At 38.8% G+C, this 21,370-nt stretch overlaps 1 long non-coding RNA gene across 1 annotated transcript in view; it reads right to left on the bottom strand.

Annotated features, from left to right (window-relative positions):
- LOC132294565 (uncharacterized) overlaps positions 1-21,370 on the bottom strand; it is a 48,419-nt gene that overhangs the window by 9,675 nt on the left and 17,374 nt on the right. The window contains exons 2-3 of the long non-coding RNA XR_009478108.1: positions 18,338-18,408; positions 4,729-4,799 (exon numbers count right to left, since the gene is read on the bottom strand). This is a non-coding gene — a long non-coding RNA (uncharacterized LOC132294565). The remainder of the gene's footprint in view (positions 1-4,728; positions 4,800-18,337; positions 18,409-21,370) is intronic.

Raw genomic sequence — 21,370 nt, forward strand, 5'->3', positions numbered from 1 at the left:
GATGTATTCAGACTTGGGAAATCAGTCTCAAGTCTATGAACTAACGCTGAAACTCGGAGAGATCCGTCAAGGAGATAACAGTGTTACAAAATATTTCAACTCTCTAAAACGTTTATGGCAGGACCTTGATTTGTTTAGCGATTATGAGTGGAAATCGCCTGAAGATTGCAACCATTACAAAAAGAAGGTGGAAGACAACCGCATCTTCAAGTTTCTCATTGGACTCATGTCGAGTTTGATGAAGTGAGAGGCAGAATAATTGGACGACAGCCCCTGCCTTTAATCGGTGAAGTCTTCTCCGAGGTTCGAAGAGAGGAAAGTCACAGGCTAGTCATGCTTGGAAAAAAGTTATCAAATGGTGCTGTTGAGACCTCTGCCCTGGTCGCATCTGAAGCGAATATTGGTAGGAAACATAATGAAAAGCCTCGTCTTTGGTGTGGCCACTGCAACAAGCCTCGAAATACCTGTGAAACTTGCTGGAAAATTCATGGTAAACAAGCGAATTGGAAGAGTAAGCAGGAAGGCAGATTCAACCAGGAAGGCAGATTCAACCGAGCCCCATCAGCTCATGAAGCCGAGGCACTTCCCTTCAGCAAAGAACAGATGGATCATCTTCTAAAATTGTTGAAATTCAATTCCTCATTTGGTACTCCTAATGCTTCTCTTGCTCAAACAGGTAACAACCCGAAGGCCTTATCTTGTTGTTCAAATTCCAGTGTTACCCCATGGATCATTGATTCAGGGGCTTCTGACCATATGACAAGTTTTTCTCATTTATTTCAAACTTATTCACCCTGTTCTGGCTCTGAAAAAATCAGAATAGCCGATGGTTCTTATTCTCCTATTGCAGGCAAAGGTTTGGTAAAACTTTCAAAAATTATTGATCTTAAGTCTGTCCTTCATGTCCCTAAGCTTGCTTGTAACCTTTTATCAGTTAGTAAATTGTCCAAAAACTCTAATTGTCGTGTTATCTTTTTTGAATCCTATTGTGAATTTCAAGACCAGAGCTTAGGGAAGATGATTAGTAGTGCTAAGATGATAGATGGTCTCTACTATTTTGAAGATGATATTTCAAGTAATAAAAAGGCTCAAGGTCTGAGTAGTTTTCATTCTATCCCTATTAGAGAACAAATAATGCTATGGCATTTTAGACTAGGGCATCCTAGTTTCCCTTATTTTAAAAGATTATTTCCTACTTTGTTTAAAGGATTGGATTGTTCATCTTTTTATTGTGAGAACTGTTCTTTATCAAAGAGTCATCGTACTACGTATTCTCCCAAATCTTACCAAACATCAAAACCATTTTATTTAATCCATAGCGATGTTTGGGGCCCTTCTAGGATCACAACTCTTTCTGGAAAAAAATGGTTTGTGACTTTTATTGATGATCATACACGTTTGTGTTGGGTGTATTTAACGAATGAAAAATCTGAGGTTGAAAAATTATTCAAAGATTTTTATATGATGATTGAAAATCAATTTCAAACAAAAATTGACATTCTTCATACTGATAACGGCACCGAATACTTTAGTGAAGTTTTAGGAAGTTTTTTAACAGAAAAAGGAATTTTTCACCAATCCACTTGTGTTGACACGCCCCAACAAAACATAGTTGCTGAAAGAAAGAATAAACATTTACTTGAAGTTTCTCGTGCCATCATGTTTTCAATGAATGTTCCTAAGTATTTGTGGGGTGAAGCCGTTTTAACAACAACATATTTGATTAACAGGATGCCTATTCGTGTTCTTAACTATTTTACACCACTTGAAAGCCTTTAAAAATCTTTTCCTGAAACTCGGATTTATTCCAACCTGGCTTTGAAAGTATTTGGGTGCACTGTCTTTGTCCATTTACCTAGTAAACTTCGGTCTAAATTGGATCCTCGGGATGAAAAATGTGTATTTGTTGGGTATGCCCCGAATAAAAAGGGGTACAAATGCTTCAATCCGAAAACAAAAAAATGTTTATCAGTATGGATGTCTTTTTTCTAGAAAATCATCCTTATTTCCAGAAAACTTTTCTTCAGGGGGAGAGAGAGTGAAGAAAATTTTTGGGAGATTTCTATTAATATTCCCTTACCCAAAACTATTGTCTCACACTCTATTACTCCGAACATTGATCTTTTTAAACAGGGAAATGATGTTCTAGAATCAGGAAACCCGGGGCCTCCTAGTCCTAATCTGCCGAGCCTCACTGTATCTCCAACAGGGGGAGAAATCCTACCAACGGTTCCAAAAAAACCGAATCCTAAGCTTTTGGTTTATAACAGAAAAAAGACTCATCAAAAGAGTAGAGAGCCTACTATTGTACCTGAGCAAGGCCAATCAGAGGTCTCGAGCAATGACTCCGTGAACACTCAAGGTACTCTAAATCCTAACTTGTCTGCAGTTGTCCCTACTATTCTTGATAGTACAGAGTCACCTAGCCAAGTTCCTGTTAACCTTGATATCCCTATAGCTGTTAGAAAAGGAATCCGAACCTGTACCCAGCATCCCATTGCCAAATACTTGTCTTATGATAAACTTTCCCATAAACATAGGGCCTTTACTTCAAATATTTCTCACTTGTTTGTTCCAAGAAACATTCAGGAAGCACTAGATGATCCGAATTGGAAATCAGCAGTGTTAGAGGAGATGAATGCTCTTAAAAGGAGTGGAACGTTGGAGATGGTTGACTTGCCCAAAGGAAAGAAAACTGTTTGGTGTAAATGGGTTTTCACTATTAAGTGTAAAGCTGATGGTAGTGTGGAAAGGTACAAGGCAAGACTTGTGGCGAAAGGTTATACGCAAACGTACGGCATTGATTACCAAGAGACGTTTGCTCCTGTAGCAAAAATAAATTCTATCCGAGTCTTATTGTTGTTGGCAGTCAATTCTAACTGGCCATTACATTAGTTGGACATAAAAAATGCCTTTTTAAATGGAGACTTGGAAGAAGTGTTTATGAGCTTGTCACCTGGGTTCGAAGGAAAACACGGTCAGAGCAAAGTCTGTAAACTCAAAAAATCCCTGTACAAATTGAAACAGTCTCCAAGAGAGTGGTTTGAACGCTTTGGAAAAGCTGTGAAGAGTCATGGGTATCATCAGAGTCAGGCAGACCATACCATGTTCTACAAACACAGTGAGGAAGGGAAAATTGCCATTTTAATTGTGTATGTGGATGATATAATTTTGACAGGTGATGACATTGAAGAGTTGACCAGACTGAAGAAGAAACTTGCTAAAGATTTTGAAGTTAAAGATCTGGGAGCATTAAAATACTTCCTTGGAATGGAATTTGCCAGGTCGAGAGAAGGAATTTTCGTGAATCAACGAAAATATGTACTTGATTTGCTTAATGAGACAGGACTACTCGGGTGTAAAGCTGCTGACACTCCAATTGAAGTCAACCTGAAGTTAAGCTGCCGAACCTGAGAATATGGTTGATCGTGAAAGATATCAGAGATTGGTGGGAAGACTAATTTACTTATCTCACACACGTCCAGATATAGCATTTGCAGTCAGTATGGTGAGTCTGTTCATGCACTCTCCTAGACAGGAACACTTTGAAGCAGTGTATAGGATTCTGAGGTACTTAAAGGGCTCACAAGGTAAAGGACTTATGTTCAAGAAACAAGGTCATTTGCAAGTGGAGGTGTACACAGATGCTGATTGGGCAGGTAGTATAGTTGATAGACGATCTACCTCAGGATATTGCAACTTCGTTGGAGGAAACTTAGTCACGTGGTGAAGCAAGAAACAAAATGTAGTAGCAAGGAGTAATGCAGAAGCCGAGTTCAGAGCACTTGCCCATGGGATTTGCGAAGCTATATGGTTAAAAAAACTCCTTGAAGATTTGAAGGTTCCTGTTTCTCCTCCAATGAGAGTCTACTGTGACAACAAGGTTGCCATTTCAATTGCTCATAATCCAGTCCTCCACGACAGAACCAAACATGTGGAAGTTGACAAACACTTTATCAAGGAAAAGCTTGACTGTGGTATGATTTGCATTTCTTATGTCTCTACTACTGAACAAGCTGCAGACATCCTTACTAAAGGACTACACAAGAGACAGTTTGAAGTTTTAAGAAGCAAGCTAGCTATGGAAGACATCTACAAGCCAGCTTAAGGGGGAGTGTTGAAAAAGAGATATTCGGTTTTAATAAGACCAGATTTTAGGGGATATGATAGGTGTGTAATCAATGACTAAGATTAGGAATTTTTGTTAGTGTACAACATGTAGCTTCTGTTAGTGTACAGCCTGTAATTACAGCCTATAGCTTGCTATTACAGCCTATAGTCAGCCTGTAGTTTCCTTTTGTTAGCCCATTGTATTTCCTATTTAACTAAAGCATTGTAAACCATTCAAAGTACGGCAATATACAGATTCTTTTCAATCTTGAAATCGCCTATTAATAAATACATTACCAATACAACTAATGAGCAAAAAAATACAATATATTTCATATCATGCAAATATTACATTAAAAGAAGGGAAAAGTACAACAAAAGAAGCCACAAACTGAAAGGTTAGAGATGCAAACTTTAATCAAATTTTAATAGAAGATAAGATAAGATGGTATCTCATGTATGTAGTTTGTGATCTCAAATTTTAATCAATCTAAAGTTCACAACATTAGTATATGAGAGGAAGCAATCTATAGATACTGAAACTACATCTGATATATAATAAAGTACTCACAACATGCAATTATACAAAATAATAATAATAATAATTGAAATTCTAACCTTAAAGCTCGTTACCAATAATGTCGAAAACAATAGATATCTTCAACACCAATAGCAATCTACCAAGCAAGCTGTATGCACAAAAACAAAGTAAAAATAAATTGGCAATTATTGTAAAAAAAATAAAATAATAAAATAAAATCTCCTTCACAAAAACATATAGATTGATACTTTAGTGTACAGTTTGAACATTTAGTTTAAAAAGTAACTCTTACTTTGTAATAAGCACATTTGACTTGACTAAAAACATTATTTTAGGAAGAAAATTAAATACATGTCATGATAAGAAAAAGATAAATTAAGGCTGAGAGTGATTAGTATTTAGGGACCATCATCTTAAGGATATATATGATCAAAGGTAATATATACAAAATAAATGAGAAAGTAAAGCACTTCACACTCTTCTTATGATGCATGAGAGAGATATCAAACATATTTGAGAAGTTGGTAACAAAAAAACCTATCATTTTTAGATCGTTTTGTTACATATCAAGGATCAATAGGTCAAATCACTGGTCTTGGTCCCCTATACCACATGTGTGGTCAAATGGTGGGGCCCACTTTTGAACACCAAAAAGCAAATGCCCTCTTTTGTTCAAACAACCACAACCATGCCACGCTAATGTAATCTTCTACTTACACCCACATATAACATCAAATAACATATAAAAAATGCAATTGAGCCCGAAAAATATCCCCGAGCATGAGAAATCCGGGTGTGGGGCCCACATGGGACCTTTCAGCCCAAAACCCGAAAATTGCCAAAATGGACCCAAATACATATCTAAGAGTTCTAAACTCAAAGAAATGTCCCAAATGGCTACCGGGACACACGTGGCAAGAGAACCGATGCCTGACACGCAAAAAGATGCGCTGAGAAAATAAAATCAAAATTTTGAAAAATACTGGAAAAATCCGAGATGTCACTCCCAAGTCCCGCCCGAAAATTTCACAAGCATGGCCAATGTACTTGGGACCATGGGACGGAACTGAATTTAAATTTTAGAACCCAAATTACGTTGGACAAAGATTTTACTAACCCGAACATAAAATACAAGAAAACTATATATTTTTTATATTTTTAATGTTATACATTGCTTATCTAAAATAAAGTTAGTACTAGATGGTTTAATATTTAGAGTAGGGTATCACCTAACTTGTACACACTTACGATACATACTTTCATCAAGCTTTATCAATCTTCAAAATGGCTGAGAGTTTACTTCGTTTTGTTGGTTTCTTGCCATTCCAATTTTTGTTTCAAGTGATAACACCAAAATTGTGGTGTCAAAGGATGGGAGTGGAAACTATAGCACCATCTCAGAAGTTGTTTCTGCAATACCCAATTCGAGTTCAATCACATACACCATTTACATCAAGCGAGGAATTTACAATGAAGTAGTACATGTGGATAAGGAGAAGAAAAGTGTTGTGTTCTTGGGAGATGGAATTGGCCAAACCAAAATACAATTCAGCAAAAGCAATTCCTCAAGTTACCGGACATCCGAATCGGCCACTGTCGGTATGTTACCAAATCATCCCATCCTTCTTTTTACATCTTCATTTTAAGTTTCTTTGAATATCAATTGAATGCGTTCCTTTAATATCTTTTTACATGCACATATTAATTTCCTAGTTTCAACAACTACCATATGCACATGGTTTTAGCGGACTTGTTGGACTGATCCAGAGTGAAATATGTGATATCTGGATGGGAATTAAGTGATTGGTACACAAACCCATTAATTAACACACCCAAACCCCATATCATGAAGTTGGCTCAGGATATAATTCGTAATTCCTTGACGTATCCTAAAGTCATCACAGCAACAGAAGCTAATCACCCTCATAACCACATTCAAAGGCCGTGTTAAATTGCAATGGTCTCTGTTAAATTATAGGACTTGATCATGTAGTTTAGCTTTTGACCCAAAATAAAAAAATAAAAGCACATTCAGAAGCTATAGTTTAATGAAGGTAAAGAACTGAATGCCATAGTTTAATGAAGGTAGAGAACTGAATGCCATAGTTTAATGAAGGTAGAGAACTGAATGCTATAGTTTAATGAACGTAGAGAACTTCGTTAGAAATGTAACAGAATCCTGTAAATATTGAAGTGAGAATGCTTATGTAATAAATTGCTTAAGACCTTACATGTAGCTTCTACCCTCTCCATTGAATGGCTATCAGTACTTGTAATAAATTGCTCAAGACATAGGTTGTTACATATAACTTTTATCCTCTCCGTTAAATGGCCATCAGTGCTTCATTTTCTAATGCAAAGTGTAGGTAAAGAAAGAATGTGAGGAAATAACAGAGGAATATGGTATCAGTTTCGTTACTACTAAATGAGGGTTGGACTAATTTTTTTAACGAAAGATCCAAAAAACTTAATGGTTTCTAGATCTTAAAATATTTCTGAGGGTAATTAAAAGATACACACTTGTGACCATCAGTCTTCCAAGTAAGTAAGTTGTCCTTTAGAGAAATTTACATACAAATTTCAATGTAAATGTTGCTTTTCAAATGTTAAGTTCATCTTTTAGTTACCACTCTTTATTCAATTTTTTTTTTTTTTTTTTATTTTATTTTATTATTATTTTTTTTTCTTGCTTCTTATTTGATCCCATTTAGATAACTATTCCCCGATGAAAACAATATATGAATAATCAGAATTATATTCGTGGTCCATGTCTTAATTTTGCCAAAAGACTGTCACAATAGCTACCACTAAAGCAACAATTTATTCACAAAGAAGTAGACCAACCATAGTTTGTGTATGACAAATAGAATCTGTAACGGGAGGTGCTTGATTAAGCTGTTTTTTCATATGACATCACAAGTTCACTTTCTCCCATGTCTCTGCAGCTAGTATTCATCCAAAAAGCATTAAAATAAATTGTTGCCCCGGTCAAAAGCAAAAACTTACAGCTACACACTACAAAACAAATACTATGTCCAATATAACAAAATACAAAGCCCAGTAGAGGAAGAGATGTCTCACGCGATTTTGGATTACTCTTTGAAATTCTAATAAGTATATATAATGGACTTCTTTAAATTTTAGGTTGTAATTAGGGTAAGAGAATCATCCGAGCTAGCAGGAGGCTCTCTATGATTTTCAATATGACAATAGCTTTATTTGGGTGCTGATACTGAGTGACATAGTGCAAATTTGTTGAGGAGGGAAACATTTAGCAAAGTTAACAGAGATGTTTAGCTAACTTACATAATATTGTGACATTGCATTTGATCTAAAAGAAATGTGATTAATTGATATAATGTTTCACTTACTTATTAGACTCAGTGCACTGTAGAATCAAAAGTCATCTGACACTGTGTATATTGTTTACACGCAGATATTTTTTTTGATAAGTAATAATTGAAATAAAAAAGGCGTTCAAGAGGGGAATGCATCCCTTATACAAAAGTGGAACTAGGAATTAAGATCCCAAAGAAGCCAAAAAAATAATTAAATCTTCAGAAGAAGAACAGGACTTCCTCTTCAGATAACTGAAAAGAGAGCGTATGATGTGAAGTTTCAGAATCGCCGTGAACGATTCTTTCCCTTCGAACATTCTATTATTCCTCTCCTTCCAAATGCACCACCAAACACAAAGTGGTACAACTCTCCAATAATCGCGAACAGCGCTACTCACACGGCATCCTCTCCATAAACAAATCAAATCCTTAGGATATCGAGGCATAACCCAATGCATACCAAACAGACACAAGATAAGATTCCAACAATCCCTCTCTATAGGACAATGCATGAGAATGTGAGCAACTGACTCACCATCTTGTTTGCACAAGCAAGACCAATTAACAAGACAATTGCCCCTTTTCCTTAGATTATCAATCGTAAGGATCTTATCCCAAACAGCGGTCCAAACAAAGAATGCCACTCTAGTTGGAGCCATAAAACGCCAAATAGTCTTCCATGGAAAATCAACAATATCGAAATCAGAAAGACATAAGAATAAGGAACGAACTTCAAAGCGATCATGGGAAGAGGGAATCCATGTCATATCATCACTACCTCTGCCAACTGCCTCCTGTCGATACAACAAATCCATAAAAACATATACCTCGTCCACCTCCCAATCCTGAAAAGAGCGTCGAAATTGCACGTCCCACATAATCCCTCTGCTATCAAGTTGATAACAGTTGGCTACGTAGGCAAGTCTATCAACTGCAATACTGTATAACCTGAGAAATAAACGAGATAAAGGCTGGACTCCACACCAAAGATCCTCCCAAAAGCGTACACATCTGCCATCACGAACTTTGAATCTGATATGAGTAGAAAAAGCATCCCAACCCTTCCTTATGAATTTCCACGCCCCAACTCCTCCCACTAGAGAAACCAAACAAGTAGACCAACCACCACTCTCTTCCCCATATCGACATGAAACTAGCCTTCGCCACAGGCGATGCCTTTCCCTTCCATACCTCCACAACCAATTACCCAGAAGAGCTTGGTTAAAGGGGACCAGTCTTTTGATACCAAGACCACCAAACTTCATTGGCTTGCAAACTTGTTCCCAATTGACAAGGTGATACTTAAATTCATCACCTCTTCCACCCCAAAGGAAATCCCTTTGAATTTTTTCGATCCTATCAGCAACAGAGCATGGAATTTGGAACATAGATAAAAAATAAGTAGGAAGGCTCGATAAAGTGCTCTTTATAAGCGTAACTTTCCCTCCCTTAGACAAGTTTCCATCCCACTAATCTCTTTGCATACCTATCAATCACAAGGTCCCAACACCCCACTGTTTTAGAGGAAACCCCTAAAGGCAAGCTCAAATACTGAATTGGAAAAGAACTCACCCTACACCCAAGGACTTCCGCTAAAGAAGAAATATTCCGAACATCTCCAACCGGCACAAGCACACTTTTAGCCACATTAACTTTCAGACAAGAGACAGCCTGAAAACAGGCCAAAATGCACCTCAAATATCTAAGCTGAGACACATTAGCATCACAAAAAACCAGGGTGTCGTCTGCAAAAAGTAAATGAGAGACCTCCATCTGATGAACAGGATCTCTTCCCACCATAAAGCCCTTGATAAGATCAAGATCCTCTGTTCTTCGCATAAGTCTGCTTAAGCCTTCCATAACAATAAGAAAGAGGAAAGATGACAGAAGATCTCCTTATCTTAAACCCCGAGAGCACCTAAAGAAACCAGTAGGAGACCCGTTCACAAGAACAGAGAATTTGACTGACGAAAGGCATGTCTCAATCCATTTCCTCCAATTACTTCCAAACCCCATTCTCTGAAGCAAATAAAGCAGGAAATTCCAATTCACATGATCATACGCTTTCTCAATGTCAAGTTTGCACAAAACTCCAGGAACTCCACTTCTCAATCGGGAATCCACACATTCACCTGCAATAAGAACTGAATCAAGAATTTGTCGTCCTCCAACAAAAGCATTATGGGAATCTGAAATAATCCCATCCATCACTCCCCTCAACCTAAGAGCAAGGACCTTAGCCAGAAGCTTGTAGATACAACCCACTAAGCTGATAGGACAAAAGCCTTTATTGTCAGAAGCACCTCCCTTCTTAGGGATAAGGGCAATGAAAGTTGCATTAAGCGACTTCTCAAAAGCACCAGTAGAATAAAACTCCTGAAAAGTGCCCATGACATCATTTTTCACAACTGCCCAGCTTTCCAAAAGAAATCGCATAGTGAACCCATCTGCCCCGGAGCTTTGTCCCCATTACAACTAGATAAGGCCTTCTGAACTTCTTCTTCAGTAAAAGGAATCTCAAGCCCTTCCCTATCGATCTCGGAAATGGCCTTGAAATGAAGACCATCAAGTTTGGGTCTCCAAATAAGCGGTTCAGTATAAAGCTTCTAATAAAAAGAAGCAATCCCATTACGCACATCTTCCTCCTTCCACAACTCTACACCTTCTACCCGAATACGTCCTATATGATTACTTCTTCTATGAGCGTTAGTGAGTCTGTGAAAAAATTTTGTGCTGCGATCTCCCTCTTTTAACCAAAAAGCCCGGGATTTTTGTCGCCAAGATATCTCCTCCATACTAGCAATCTCTGCAAAAGCTGCCTGACAAGAAGCTCTCCTAGAACGCAAGAACTCCACATCCCCACCCGCCTCTTCTAGGCGATCAATCTCATAAACTCTTCCTCCATTCAAGATTCCCAAAAACGTCTTTATTCCACTTTTTAAAATCGAATTTGAGAGCCTTCAACTTTGTAGTTAACATGAAGCTAGATGAGCCTATGACAACAACTCCCTCCCACCAAGACTGAACTTTCCCTTGGAAGTCCTCCGCTCTTAGCCACATATTCTCAAATCGAAACGAAGACCTTTGAGAACTCAAACCTCCACAATCTAAAACCAAAGGAACATGATCAGAAATGACCCGAGCTAAAACTGCTTGAACATTCGGGAATTTCTCTTCCCACTCCGCAGAAATCAAGAAACGATCCAGCCTTGAAAAGGTGACTGGGTCCCTGCCATTAGACCATGTATAGGTTGCGCCATCCATAGGTAAATCGATGAGAAGATGCTCGTCAATGAAATCAGAAAACTGATTCATTTCAGAAGACCTCCTTACCTCCTGTGGACCTCTCTAATGGGAATCTAACAGAATTGAAATCCCCACCCAAGCACCAAGGAAGAGACCACATTTCTTGAGCATGATTAAGCTCCTCCCAGAAAAAAGGCCGATCAATATCAACAACTGGTCCATAGACCCCAGTGAAAACCCAATTGAAATTGTCCTCTTCTAACTTGAACTTTCAAGACATTGAGAATCTCCCCACCCACACATCCAGCCGTAACACCCATCTACAATCCCACATAATTAAGATACCGCCCGAAGTATCTGTAGCATTCAAAACCTCCCATTCAACAAACCTTCCTCCCCACAAACTCCTAACCACCCCATCCGTAATGGATGCCAACTTTGTTTCTTGCAAACAAACAACATGGGCCCCCCACTTCCTTAAAGCAACCTTAACCACCCTCTTTTTATTCGGATCGTTGAGACCACGAACATTCCAAGAAATAATTCGTAGCTTCATTAAAAACCAGATAAGATAATCTCCCCACCTCCTTTCTTCGCACTCTGACTCCTAGTCCTTCCCCTCTCCTTCACCACCCCTTTCTTTCCTTCATAATTGACTTCAGAGATCAGATTCTTGATCTCCTGTGCCCCTTTCCAGGATGATAAAGGCCTCGGGTTCACTACCTCTTCAGTCACAGCAACCTCTCTGCCTTCCACTATAACTTGAAGAATGGAAAGTGTCTGGTTACTGTTTCCCTCTGAAGAAACACCTAGCAACTCACTAGCAACTCCTATGTTTTTAATCATCCAATCCTTACCCAAATCAACATTTGTTACTGAACAACCAGATCTCTCAATTGCCAAAGGTTCCTCCTCTATCACTTCAGAGAAATCATTCTCTATCCAAGGTACAAACTCGTTAGAACAGACTTCTTGGATAGAAACCAAATCAGTAGTCACCTCCTCATCACAATCCCTTCCAAAATCAAAAGGCTCTAAAAACGAGTCAGAATCAGTACAGTCTCCCAGTCCACTGCTCAAGAAACAAACCAATTTTTTCTCCTCTTCCCCATTAGACGATGTAGAATTAAAACCTTTTAAAGCAACATAAAGGTGAAGTTCTTTGAGCAGAGCCATGGTTGACTCATTAGACAACTAAAAGTGAAGGTCTCTTCCAACTCGAACCAGGACCCCATCTGATGAGTCCTGAACTTCACAATTGAGTGAATCTGCTTGGCCTGAAGTGACAATTTCCCTGGCAGTCCTCTTTGTAACCAGCCCATACTCTTCAGCTGGTGCCAAAGGCACATCAAACATAAAACAACTCTTCTCCATTGACATCTCAACATCGCCCCTCACCTCTCCAGAAAGGGTGGAAGAAGAAGAAGGTGCGTTAAGGGAGCTTTGAGAATGAGAAACAGAGGACATACCTGGGTCAGTGGAGGTCTATTTCTGTTTATCTTTCCTCGACCATCTATAAACATGGTTGCTTCTGTGAGAATCCTGAATTGAAAGTCTAGAGCTGCTTCCCATTATCTGAGATGTAGCTGGAGGGGGCTTGAGTGAAGAATCAGTGCAACACTATAGATAACGAAAACCCTTCTTGTCTGTTCCCACACCAGCCTCATCTTCACTTAATTTCATCCACCTCCTCTCCTTCGGTGAGCTCCAGAATTTCACAGAGGGAACATGAGGAAGACAATCCTGTATATGATCAAAAATTGGTTCGGTGGCTGGACTGGGTTTTGTATTAAGAAAAGAAACTGATTTCTTATGATTGGGCCCCAATGAACCAATCTTTTTAAGTCTTCAAATGGCCCAATACGTAACTTCGCAATGTTTCAGCTGGACTTGGGCAAATGTGGGTTGGGCTTATCATTTAGGAAAGAAATGGATAGCTTATTATTGGGCCTCTACATACCATTCCTTTTAAGTGAAGCTTGTGGTCCATAAGAACCTAAAGGCCCATTGTTCAACCCAGAAAAAGAGGCCCATACTTACGCCTATTTGATTCAGCTGCATGAGAGGCCCTCGTGAAGCCACCTGGTTGCCCACGTGGTTGATTACCATCAAGGCGATCAAGACGAGGATTTGAGAAGCGTTGATGACCGGCATTATGCGTACGCCTCGGAAATCTGTCTACCACACTTGTTGCCGGATCGTCGGCGAACGCTCTTCGCTTTCCTTGAGAACTTAGTTGAGTCTGCAAATGCCGATGATGCCAGCCGTTGAATTCTCCATCATACGGGAGGGGAGAAGCCTCACCAAACCCATAATAGGATTTTGGGAGAGTGCAAGGTGAGGTTTCCTCAATCAACCTGATCTTGAAGGCTACTTGTTGGTCTTCAACAAAAACAAACTTCGGCACCACAGCTCCGGCGGAAACAAGAAGGAGAACTCGTTCGCCTCTTGCTTGATCATCCGCTTCCACTCCTCTAAACCCATCGCAGAGGTCTCCAATAGCTACAAACAGTTTGTGACACCAGAGATGGAAGGGCAATCCGAACAGCACCACCCTACGTAACTTGTCACGATCAACCATGGCTGAGCAACCCACCGCGAAATCCCACTTGTCGATGTGTAAGGAAGCTTCACCCCATCTCTTCCTCCCCACATTCAAAACTCTGCAAGCTTCGGCCTCCGATGGTAGACGGAACAAGAACAGGCTGTCAGGTAAGGTTGAAACTTTTACTCCACACGAGATCTGCCAAGATATCGTCGCCCACTCCTTGATCCTTTTAGTGCACCCCACATCACGATCAAATCGACCAACCAGACAAGATTTCAATACGGATTCACATTCTGCAATGCTCTGATGATCAACCCTAAGGACCACATCTCTATCAATTGAACAACTTTTGATCTTCCCGTGAAGATTGAGACATGGTAGGGTCGCTACTTTGAGATACGAACGTAGCATGATCTGTCAAAACCAAAGATCCGCCTCCAAGAAAGAAGAGAAAAGAAAGAGAGAGAAAGAGAACGATAGATGCCGGAGTAGAAGACTCCGGCGTCAAAAGAGAAAAGAAAAGTTGAGAGGAAAGTCAAACATTAGTCAAAGAGTGTTAAACTTCAGATCCATAGCTACAGTATTTTCTATCTCTAACAGGAAGGGGAAAGAGAGAGAGAGAACCAATGGGCATTAGTTAGATGGTATGATCTTTCCTGTTAAGGTCAATATTGTGGGTATGTGCGCATCTGCTTTTTTTTTTTTTTTTCGGGGGGTGGATTCCACGCAGATAATAAAAGCAGTACATTTTGTAGCAAAAGACATCAGCTTTGTGAATTCTGCCGGAGTCAATGCCAGACAAGCAGTTGCTATTAGAAGTGGAGGCTTCAATGATGCATACTACAGGTGTTCCTTCGAAGGATACCAGGACACCTTGTATATGGCTTTGGGCAGAAGATTTTTCTATGAATGCAACATATATGGAACCGTAGACTTCATATTTGGTGACGCAGCCGTCATGTTTCAGAACTGCAACATGTATGGCAGAAATCCCGGCAATAAAGGAAAGCCAATTGTTATAGCAGCTGATTCGAGGGATAATGCGATGGGACAAACTGGATTAGTAATTCAGAATTGTACCATTACAGCGGCACCAAATTTTGGACCATCGAATTCTTCCAGAGCATTTCTTGGACGCCCATGGAGAGAGTATGCAAGAACGGTGGTGATGGAGTCTTTCCTAGGGGATATCATAAAACCTGTCGGCTGGTCACCGTGGGATAACAGCTCCAGATTGGATCATTTGTCCTATATTGAATATAACAACAGGGGTCCAGGAGCTGCAACCAGTGGCCAGGTAAAATGGCCAGCTTTTCAAATTATAATCAACTCTACCCAAATCCTACAATTTACTGCTAAAAACTTCATCAATGCAAGTGATTGGTTACCTTCAATTGGAATACCATTCATTCCGGGACTTATTTGAGGTTAAAACTAATGTAATTAAAATTATATGAATAATAAATGATGTGGAAAGAAAGGAAAAGTGAATTGTCCTACCAAATGTAACTGACTGACTGGTTTGAGGCTCTGTTAATTGCAACTGGTTTTTTTAACTTTGCTATGTTTTCTGTAACTGTTTTCAAATCTTTGGTCTGTTTCTTGCAACTGGTATTTTAACTTTACGCTGTTCATGCCTTCACTCGATCAGATTGATGATATCATACTTACCAATACCTATGTATACCTGTTTTAATTTTGTTAGATGCAAAGTAGATAGTTAGAGTACGAGTAGAACTAGCTATAATCACTTGTTTCTTAGACTAGCTAATATTAGGTTCCATTTAGAGGAGAATTAGGTGTGACAAAGATGTGTGACGCAAATCAAGTGGTATTATGTGTAAATATGTACTTTAATTAGACTTACGTAACTTTGATTGATAATTACAAACACATGAATGTTTGTAAAGTAATATATCTTGTTTTGATTAATGTGTAATTAATTGTACTTGTACATAATTATGTTATGATCTTTGTAATTATGTGCTCATTATTGATCAAAGTTTAAGTCTAGGATAACAATTGGCATCAATTAGGAGAGTTTAGGAATTACCAGGATTGATGATCTTAGTTAATCAATTGGTTGTGTGATTGTTTGCTTTTAGGTGTTTTTGTGTGAATTTTGATGATTACAAGTGTGTTGTTGATTGGGTTTAATTTTAGGAGAATTAGTAAGGAACATAGACTAAAAATTGGAATTTTAAAATGGGTTAAGACATCTACTCATCTTCCTCAGGATGTCTGCCTCTTCAGGAAATTGCAAGACGCTGAGAGCAGGTTTCTGGAATTCTATCCACTAGACGTCTACTATAGTAATAATTTCAAAATCAGATTTTGACTCCAGAGAATTAAATTCTTCACCATATAAATTTTTATTCAAATCTTCAATACTAAGATTTAAAAAGATAGGACTAGACTCTAGTAGGAGATGGATTAATTATTCCTTTAAAGGAAAAAGATTAATCTAGGATTCTATAAACGTTTGGACTTAGACCATGTATTAATTCACATTTAGACTGTGAATTGGTTCATCAAACTATGTAATGTGAATTTACATTATTACATATCATGGATTTTAGCCTTTTACCATTTGGTATCATATACTTAGGCTTTTAATATTTTATTATTGTCTTTGCATAAGATTACATGAACATGACTTAGTAACAAGCTAAGTTATTTATTGTGAATAGAAAGAGAAGTTAAATCAAAGACCAATGCTTAGTTGCTAGATTCATTTAGTGCTAAATGTATTCCATTTTATGTAGTACATATTATATCATGACTTGTTAATTGGTAGCTTATGATCAACAACAACAACCACAAAGCCTTTTCCCAATTATTTGGGGTTGGCTACATGAATCCCATGTTTCCATTCCGCTCTATTTAAGGCCATAGTCTCAGTCAATTCACATGTTATCATACCTTTCTTTACTAACTCTACCCAAGTTAACTTTGGAATTGGTACTTTATGAACACTTTGCACATTAGAGAGGTCGTTTATTGTTACTAGGTATTGGTGATTCCGCATTTGTGTTATGATTGACAATTTTATTTTTTATTTATTTATTATTATTATTTTTTTGTGTGTGGTAAATGTGTTATTTCCATTAATATAAATAAACATTCTGTACAATTATATCGATAATCTGCATTGTCTTCACCTTATGCCCTTTAAATGTTGCATTTGCACGTGCTTTTTCATTAGTCAAATATATTTTGTCATTAAGAGGTTAATAAACGTAATTTTAGCTTAGCTAAATGTATTAGAACACTAAGTTATTGAATAAAGGAATTTTAGCAAACTTGTATATAACTACTCGCTAAGGCATTGTGTTCTAACTTGTATATCTATACTCACAAAGGGATTGTGTTCAAACTTGATAATCTAAATTTCAGTCTTTTTGTATTTTTTAGATTATACTAGAGAGTATTTATTCTCAAGTGTTTGCATAAATCTCTCAATAGGTTTATAGTTGAACGTGAAACTTTTAATTGGTAAATTTCCTATAGTTTGCCAAAAAACTCAAATCCACCCCCTCTTCAGTCATTGTTTGGGCAATAGTGATATTCTAATCTGATTCTTACTTTTCATTGTGACATATAACTCTTTTTCATATAAGGTTCTTGGCAACTCTAATGGTAGTGACAGGAGGGGTGTTGAATTTGGAGTAGCACCACACGCACCATAAAGAATACGAATTTAAGTAGTTTCAGAAGAACCAAACCTGCTACTCAACAAAGGATGAAAGGAGTTACGCTCTTATGGGGTTAAAGAGGCTTTCCATATTAAACCACCTAGTTCATGCACCTCATCATGTATGCAGATGCTGGTACACATGCAAACACAAATGGACATGCACACATGTGCATGCACTCGCACACAAAGACATATGTGCACTCAACCACACATGCATTTGGATTAAAGAAATCATTTCATCATAAAGCATGAAAATAGAGGGAAAATGATCAACTAGCTGAGTTGTGGAATTAGACACACAATTAAGACAAATATTTATTGATTCAAATAATCAGATAGATCAAATTATTATGAAAGTAGGATTTCAAGCACAATAAAGATTTTATATGGCATAAAATAGCATGTAAATAGGATTTGCGAAATGAAATTCACATGCCTTGCGCATAAAACATGGAAATCATCAAAGGGGAAAAAAAAGAAGAAGTTTATATGGCATTGTAACAATATAGAATAGACAAATCGAAGAGTCAAATAAATACATTACCAACACAACTAATGAGCAAAAAAATACAATATATTTCATATCATGCAAATATTACATTAAAAGAAGGGAAAAGTACAACAAAAGAAGCCACAAACTGAAAGGTTAGAGATGCAAACTTTAATCAAATTTTAATAGAAGATGAGATGGTATCTCATGTATGCAGTTTGTGATCTCAAATTTTAATCAATCTAAAGTTCACAATATTAGTTTACGAGAGGAAGCAATCTATAGATACTGAAACTACATCTGATATATAATAAAGTACTCACAACATGCAATTATACAAAATAATAATAATAATTGAAATGCTAACCTTAAAGCTCGTTACCAATAATGTCGAAAACAACAGATATCTTCAACACCAATAGCAATCTACCAAGCAAGCTGTATGCACAAAACAAAGTAAAAATAAATTAGGAATTATTGTAAAAAAAATAAAATAATAAAATAAAATCTCCTTCACAAAAACATATAGATTGATACTTTAGTGTACAGTTTGAACATTTAGTTTAAAAAGTAACTCTTACTTTGTGATAAGCACATTTGACTTGACTAAAACATTATTGTAGGCAGAAAATTAAATACATGTCATGATAAGAAGAAAAAGATAAAATTAAGGCTGAGAGTGATGAGTGTTCGGGTTCTCTCTGAGATAGTTGACATTGATAAGATGGAGAATCAGGGTCTTTTGACGGGTCCTTTGAGACTTAGGAGGGTGGAGTGTCAAGCAGAGTTTGCTGAGATTGCTGTTATGGAGGAGATTTCATGGAGACAGAAATCTAGAGCTTTGTGGCTTAAAGAAGGTGACAATAACACTAAATTCTTTCATAGACTTGCTAATGCTCACAGAAGGGGAAACCACATTGGGAGGATTAGGGTGGATGGGGTGTTGATTAATAAAGAGGAGGAGATTAGTAAGAGCTTTTCTGAGTACTTTTCGTCTTTGTTCACTGAGTCAGCTGATTGGCGTCCTTTGCTTGATGGGCTTCATTTTGATTCTATTTCGGGAGAGGAGGGCTCTGTTTTGGAAGAGCCTTTTTCAGAAGAGGAAGTTCTCTCTGCTCTGAAGAGCTGTAATGGGGATAAAGCTCCTGGTCCGGATGGTTTTACTATGAGGTTCCTTTTGGAGTGTTGGGAGGTGGCTCGTGAAGAGCGATGGGTTCTTTTCATGCCTTCCATGCGCAGGGCTCTTTTGAGAAAAGTTTGAATGCAACTTTTATTGTTCCTATTCTGAAGAAGGGAGAGGCAATGGATGTTAGAGACTTCCGCCCTATTAGTTTGGTGGGATGTTTTTACAAGTTGATTGCGAAAGTCTTGGCCTCTAGGTTGAAGAAGGTGATGGATGGTGTCATTTCTGACTCTCAGAATGCTTTTGTGGGAGGTCGGCAGATCCTGGATTCTGTTCTTATTGCTAGTGAATGTGTTGATTCCCGTTTGAGCAGTGGTGTTCCGGGTGTTCTTTGTAAGCTAGATATTGAAAAGGCATACGATAATGTGAGCTGGAGTTTCCTTCTCTACTTGTTAGAGAGGATGGGATTCGGTGGGCAATGGAGGAGATGGATTCTTTTTTGCATCTCTAGCGCTCGTTTCTCAGTCCTTGTGAATGGAGCGCCGTCGGGTTTCGTCTGTAGCTCGAGGGGTTTGAGACAAGGGGATCCGCTTTCCCCTTTCCTGTTCCTTTTTGTGATGGAGGCTCTTAGCAGATTGCTAAAGAGGGCTGTGGATCTGGGTTTTTTGAGTGGCTTTCAGGTGGGTAGGAATGTTGCTAGTCAATTGGAGGTTTCTCATTTGATGTTTGCAGATGACACTATTGTGTTTTGTGATGCGGATGAGTCCCAGTTGAGGTATTTGAGAAGCATTCTGATTTGGTTTCAAGTTGTTTCTAGCCTTAAGGTTAATGTTGGTAAGAGTATTCTTGTGCCTGTTGGGGATGTTCCAGAGATTGAGGTGTTTGCTCACATCCTTGGTTGTTGCACTGGCTCTTTTCCCATTTCTTATTTAGGATTGTCTTTGGGTGCACCGTCGAGATGTGTGGGGAGCTGGGATCCGGTTGTGGACAGAGTTGAGAGGAGGTTGGTGGGTTGGAAAAAGTAGTACCTGTCCAAGGGGGGTCGGGTTACCCAGATTAAGAGCACCCTTTCTAGCCTGCCTACATACTTCTTGTCTCTGTTTCGGATTCCTTCCTCAGTGGCTAAGAGAATTGAAAGATTGCAGTGCAACTTCCTTGGGGGGGGGGAAGGTGAAGAGTTCAAATTTCACTTGGTTCGATGGGAACAAGTGTGCCGTCCAATTCGGTTTGGAGGCTTAGGGTTTCGGAGGTTGTTACCTTTTAATAAGGCTCTTCTTGGTAAATGGCTCTGGAGGTTTGGGATCGAGAGGCATTGGTTATGGAGGAAAGTTATTGCTTGCAAATTTGGGGAAAGCCGTGGTGGGTGGTGCTCCCTGGAGATGCGTGGTCCAAGGGGGGTGGGAGTTTGGCATTTTATTCGGAGGGGTTGGGATGATTTCTGCAAGCATGTTCGTTTTCGTATTGAAGATGGAAGGAGGATCAGTTTTTGGTTGGATCTCTGGTGTGGGGATCTCCCTCTTGCTCTCGCGTTCCCACGGCTCTACAGGATTGCTTCTCATCGACAGGCCATGGTTGTTGACTGTTATCATCTTGATAACGGGAGACTGTCTTAGGATGTTCGTTTCAAGAGGCATTTTCAGGATTGGGAGATCGAGGATGTTTCTCGTTTTCTGGAGTTGTTGTATAGCTAGGTGTTTTCTTTTGGGGGATCGGATCGGTGGTTCTGGATTCCTACCACGCATGGCCGTTTTGAGGTTAGGTCCTTTTTCAGATGCCTTTCGTTTGGTCATGGAGATCCCTTCCCTTGGAAGTCTATTTGGCGGTCCAAGGCTCCCCGCAAGGTCGCCTTTTTTGCTTGGACCTCTGTTCTGGGTAGGATTTTAACCCAGGATAATCTAAGGAAGAGGAATCAGGTGGTGGTCAATCACTGCTACAAGTGCTTGTGTCATGAAGAGTCTGTTGATCACCTCCTTTTAAATTGCAGCATGTGGGGTTCATTGGGCAATGCCTTTCACCTCTAGAGGGTTGATTGAGGCTTGGAGAGGCGTCTCTATTGGGGCTGGCATTAGGGATGCTTGAAGGGCTACGCCGCTTTGTATCTGGTGGTGTATTTGGCTTGAGAGAAATAGGAGATATTTTGACGGGAAAAAGAAGCCTGTTTCTATGCTTAAGTTCTCTGTTATTTCTACTCTTTTTTGTTGGGTTTCAGGGAGAGATTATAAATCTATGGAGGAAATTATTGTTTTTTTGGCCTCTCTGAAGGTCTAAGGCACCCTC

This window comes from Cornus florida, unplaced genomic scaffold (assembly GCF_030987335.1).
Source record: "Cornus florida cultivar Cherokee Brave unplaced genomic scaffold, ASM3098733v1 CherokeeBrave_3.0.0_Hap2_Chr02, whole genome shotgun sequence".
In the NCBI taxonomy this organism is placed as follows: Eukaryota; Viridiplantae; Streptophyta; class Magnoliopsida; order Cornales; family Cornaceae; genus Cornus; species Cornus florida.